Here is a 5,901-nt window from a genome sequence, read left to right as displayed (position 1 = left end):
CATTAGTCACTAACTCTGGGTTCAATAAAAAGCAAACATGATTTTATTAAATATAAAAAGTAGAATTTAAGTGGTTCCAAGTAATAACAGACAGAACAAAGTAAATTACCAAGCAAAATAAAACAAAACTTGCAAGTCTAACCCTAATACATTTAGAATCTGGTTACAGATAAAATCTCACCCTCAGAAATTTTCCAATAAGCTTCTTTCACAGACTGGACTCCTTCCTAGTCTGGGCCCAATCCTTTCCCTGGTACAGTCCTTGTTCCAGCTCAGGTGGTAGCTAGGGGATTTCTCATGACTGCAGCCTTCTTTGTTCTGTTCTACCCCCTTATATAGCTTTGGAACAAGGCGGGAATCTTTTGTCTCTCTGGGTCCCCACCCCTCCTTCTAAATGGAAAAGTCCCAGGTTTAAGATGGATTCCAGTACCAGGTGACATGGTCACATGTCCTGTGAGACCCCAAGCCTTCATTCTTTCTGGCCTGCCTCACAGGAAGGCTTGCAAGTAAACAGAGCTATTTACAACTAATTGTCCTAGTTGATGGGAGCCATCAAGATTCCAAACCACCATTAATGGACCACACTTGCATAATTATAATAGGACCTCAGAGTTATATTTCGTATTTCTAGTTTCAGATACAAGACTGATACATTTATACAAACTGGATGACCACACTCAGTAGATTATAAGCTTTGTAATGATACCTTTCAAGAGACCTTTTGCATGAAGCATATTCCAGTTACATTATATTCACACTTACTAGCGTATTTTCATAAAATCATATGGAGTGCAACGTCACACATATACCTCAATTCCTTAAACTATATTTAGTAACTGGTGAGCATCAGTGTCCACTAACAGTGTCCTGAAAGCAGAAAGGGTTCTGAAATATAATATCTTCTATAGCTTATGGTCTATGATTTTATTAGTAAGACAAGACCATGAATGAGCTGTGTCTGCTAAGAATTTAGGGTCAGATTCTGTGCTATGCCGGTCAGAAGGCACAGCCCAGGAGAGGGAGGTCAGATCTGGCTGTATGCTCAGCTTCATTCACACCTCTGGGATTCAGACTGGTCTAGGGCCTAATGCGGTCCCTGGAATTGGCTTTGCTTTATGGTGGCTCCCCACAGCCACCAAAGGGCGGCAAAGCCACCCAAAATAGCAGCAACACAACCTCTAAGCACACTCACCACTCCCTCTCCCACCTTTGACAAGCCCCTGCTGATTTCACCCACTCCCTGACATTCTCCAAACAGACTTTGTGTGTATTGGTGTGGGGCCACCTGTGCTGGACCTACACAGCCCCTTGAAGTGGTTATGGCAGCTCTATGGCCCCTTTAAAGCAGCTGAATCACTGTAAAGTGGCTGCAATTGGACCCTTAGATACAGAGATGCTTGTTTTCTTTCCATCAAGGGAAACTACTCTAAAATTTGTAAGTCCTGGGTACTGATTTGATTTCTTATCAAGGACAGACAAACCTTGGAGCCAAAGGCCCTCTTATAACTCAATCAGATTAAGGAGAAATCTAGTAGTAAAACAGTCCAGTGATGCTTAAGCTTGTGATTTTCGTGAGTTCTGGTAAGTGGCCCTTTATGAAAAGACTTAGAATATAAAACTTTCACCTACCTTGGAGGTAAGTACCTAAACAACATGCCTTATGTCTATCTCAGAGTTTGTACAGAGAACTGTGAAATTTAGTGTGAATTGTGCAGCCAGCAAAAATGCAAGCAATAAAATAACTTCTACCATGACTTGCTCATAATGTAAAGAAGATATGACCCTACTACCCAGCTAGTGCAGAATGGAGAGGCCTGTGTACCTGGCCTGTAACAGTGATCTCCAGGCACTTGCACTCTACTGCTGTTCTCTGTGTTTTCATTTCAGCCACTAAAATTTTTGATGAAATGTAATGTCAAACACAATGAAATCTTCCTAGAAAAACTACTGTAGAGAGTATGTCTTAAACATAGTCAGAATAGAGCAGGCAACATAAAAATGATAGCACTCCTGGGTTATCTAATGCACTAGCGCAGGATTTTCAGCTTAGGAAGTAACACTAACGTTCATTGTAAGTGAGTGAATTTGAGGATACAGAAAGCCATCTTTTCTTTGCATCAGAAGCACTTAAATTAAAATTTGACATGACTAGATTAAAATAATATTCACTTACATCATGATAAATAAAAGCACAATCCACTTAAAGTAATGAAACTTCACTACACTTGTTTTCAATATAAGTATTGAGGTAACTAACATTTGTGTTTTATATGGACAAAGAGGAAAGAAATCCCACAATTGATGAACTGCAATTGTTTTTCTTTTGTTTTCCCATTCAATTAAAATGGAAATATCAGTGGGTACTGCCCTTGGACTGTGAAACATACAGTATCTATGGGAAAGGCTCTGGTAAATTTTTGTTTAGGTTACACTCTAGTGAAAAATAATTGTCATTCCTAAATTTCTTAAAAATGGACAGACAGTCCCAGTTTTTAATGTATTTGCACACTTTTTACAAAGTCTGATAATAATAATATTGACTTTTTTTTAAAGAGTCCATGCATTGAGTCAATAGCTAGGGCTCTAATTTGAGAAGTACTGTATTGGATTTCAAAAAAATTTGAAAAATCCTTATCTGTCTGCTGGTTACCCTAGGATTGGAATGATCACTTGTAGAGTTGCATGTGGTCTTTCTTTTAAGGGATTGTTCTGGATCTGATTAAGTTGTTCTGTGCTTTGCAAAATATTAAGTTAGTCCAGAAACACCTTCCACATGTGGAGACATCAGATCATTATACAAATATCACAATGTCATAATGAACTTTCTTTGAGAACAAAGTCTAAAAGGTGCCAAAGACCTCCTTCAATCACTGGCACACCCTTTATAGTACAACCTGAAAAACAAGGGATTTCAGGAACTGCATCAAGTGGAGGTGTAGACAAGTTTGCAAATCACATCCAGCAGGAACTGCTTTTGAGTTTTTAGTTTACTAAAGTGGGGATTTAATTACTCATGAGTTTAATAAGGACACGAAGTTAGCAAAAAAACATCTTCAGGACAACCTCCTATCCCAGTACTTTGGAGTATCATGAAAACATTCAAGAAAGGCTGTAAGGTGTTTTGAGCAGGGACCATCCTTAGTTGTTTTGTACAGTAAATCCCACAATGGGTGATAGGCCTCCATGTGCCACTGAAGTATAAATAATAGTAATTTAAACTTTTTCATTTTTGAACTATACACCACAGAAGCTGTCTCATCTTGAGGAAACTCCTCTCCAGGCAAGGGTTGCACCTCTCCAGCTGCTCGGAATTTGAAATGAATAGCTTTCAAATAACCTCATTCTTCAAAAGTTGCAACCTATATTTCTTCCTCTCCCACTCCTCAATTTCATTTAGCTCAGTAATTCCCTACTCGGGTGTTCTCCGTTCTTTACGTCCTCTTTGTAACTCTGCCTCAGTTTTCTCTTCATTTATTTAATCTGCAGAAGGAAAACAGTAATATCCTCCTTTCAGTGCCTGTCTCCTTTCTTGTCCCCACAAAGTAATGAATTTGTAAGTCTGTGAAGCCAACTTATTGTCATACTGGATAACAAGAGACCCTCTCTCTCCTTGTTTTTGTGAGTGACACGAACAAACGCCTGTGATGTACAAACCAATCCAAAACATCAGCAATCTTTGAATGACTCATAAATAATAACAGATTTGCTGATTTATTTAGAGGCAATTTGTTTATGGATTATCAATGTAATGTCTCAAAAGCATTATGTCTTCACTAGAAAAGCTTATTAGTCAAACTATTTAAAGGTTTCTTTTAAATTATATTTTCTTCACATAAAAATTATAACATTAATTTTATTGCCCAGAAGGATCAGTCTGTTTCCCTGCAATTGTGCAAAGAAAATTGCAAAAGAAGACTCATAAGAGCAACAAATGTAGAAAATAAATGTTGACAATTTAATAAACACATGTATATATCTGGACATTTTAGTGATTTAATAAATAAGACAAAGTATACATATTCTTAGACAAAAAGATACTGCCAACACCTGAAGAAGGAATTTGTTTGGCAGGCTTTAACCACAAGCAAATGGAGTAAGTTAATATAGTGGGGTTCATTATTTCTCAAGTTTCAACATGACTCCAAATATTTTGTTTATAATAAACTCTAATTATAGTGTATAATCTAGTTACTTTAAAATAATGGAATATATTATTTTCCACAAAGTGGTTCACAGAATAAAGGCTGTTGATTTGACTGATTCTGACCTTTAACTGTAGGCTTTGACAGGACATGTTGGAGTGAGATGTGGCCATTCCTGGAGTGCATCAAGAAGTGCAAGCTTACTCTCCTTATTCTACAAAGTTCGAGTTTTTCAGTATGACAGGTGCTCTGGAAGCCATTGTTACATATGTAAATGTCAAAATAGAATTTAAAGTTTATGCTAATGAAAAAATAATACAATTATATTTATGGCTTACTAGAGTTCTCAGGCCTTTAAAATTGGAAATGGCAAAGCCTGATAGTGTTCACTTTGCGGTCCTTCTCTGTTTCGTCCCCTCAAATATAAGATGGAGTGGTGGGAGTGTAATGGACATTAAATAAGTGTTTTCTAATGTGGGAAAATAATGTAGCTCTTAAGAAACCTGAGATTGGTAGAGAGGAAGAACTGTCTTCTTTGGGATTCCTAAACTCTTTTTCTCCTATATTCCATGCCACTTTCATAGTGATACTTTCCTGGGATGGCATCTGTGACACTTATGAACTGATAGTCCAGTGATTTTGAAGGCAGTCCTGGTAATGGTGTGAGAAAGTCTCCATATGTCTGAATTTCAGGCAGCAATTCTGAGGATTTGTGGACCACTTTTATTGTAGGTCCAGATTTTGGGTATGGTGATTTAATGCAAGGTGAGTTAAATGAATGCCAGGGCATAAAACCGTGTGTGTGTGTGCGGGTGTGGTAAAACATGAAGAAAAAGAGCCATTGTCAGGTCACCAAGAAACTCATCTCTTCCCCTCCCAGTACTGACTGGAGTTTGGAGTTTGCAGAGCGCCCAATAAAGTTACCTGTGCAGTTGTGTCTACTGCAGCAGGGACTTGTAGCCTGTACTAGGGTATGAGCTGTGCTGCGCTGGACACAGCTTCAGCGCACAATAGCCAGGAGTTCCATGCCCATATGCCAGTGAAAGAGAGACACCAGGCCCTTACTGGGAAGCAGGAGCTCTGGTGGGAGTGTTACAGACACACTTGGGCTTACTAGCACGTACGAGTTCCAGTGGACATGGCTCCAGTATGCAATGCCAGGGACAATATATGTGCGCAAGGAGACACACCAGGCATTGAGTGACAGGCTTGAGTCCAGCCGGGCACGAATTTGCTGTGCAACAGTCAAGTACTCTGTGTGTGTGTGTGTGACATCAGCCACGCAGGGGCAGGTGTGAGCTATGCTCGCGACGTTAGCCGTACACACTAGTCCCGTGCAGTACGTGGCGTTAAAGTGCAATAGCCAGGAGAGTGTCTGGGCGGGGTGAACTGGACTAGATTCGGGCAGCAACAACCAGGCACCCCGCGTGCGCGAGACAAAGACACACACCGACCGAGGCACTGGCTGACACATGCGAGCCCAGCCGGGCAGCTCCGTGCCGGGGACTGACGGGCAGCAGCAGCACGTCCAGCGAGCTGTTTGCACCCTCGGGCCTCGGTGCCAGGGGCAGCCACGCCCGGGACAGGCACTTTCCCACCGGGCCCTGCTGCCAGGCGGGCAGGGGGTAAACACAACATGGCGGCTCACACATTGCGCCCCGTCCGCCCCGAGCCGGTTCAGCCAGCGGCCCGGCACAGGGGCTGCTGCTCCCGACTCTGTTTGCGACGGGGACGACACTCCTGCCCCGCCCCACCTGCC

Source organism: Lepidochelys olivacea (assembly GCF_965140295.1).
Source record: "Lepidochelys olivacea isolate rLepOli2 genome assembly, chromosome: 9".
NCBI lineage: Eukaryota > Metazoa > Chordata > Testudines > Cheloniidae > Lepidochelys > Lepidochelys olivacea.
This window is presented reverse-complemented; position numbering follows the sequence as displayed.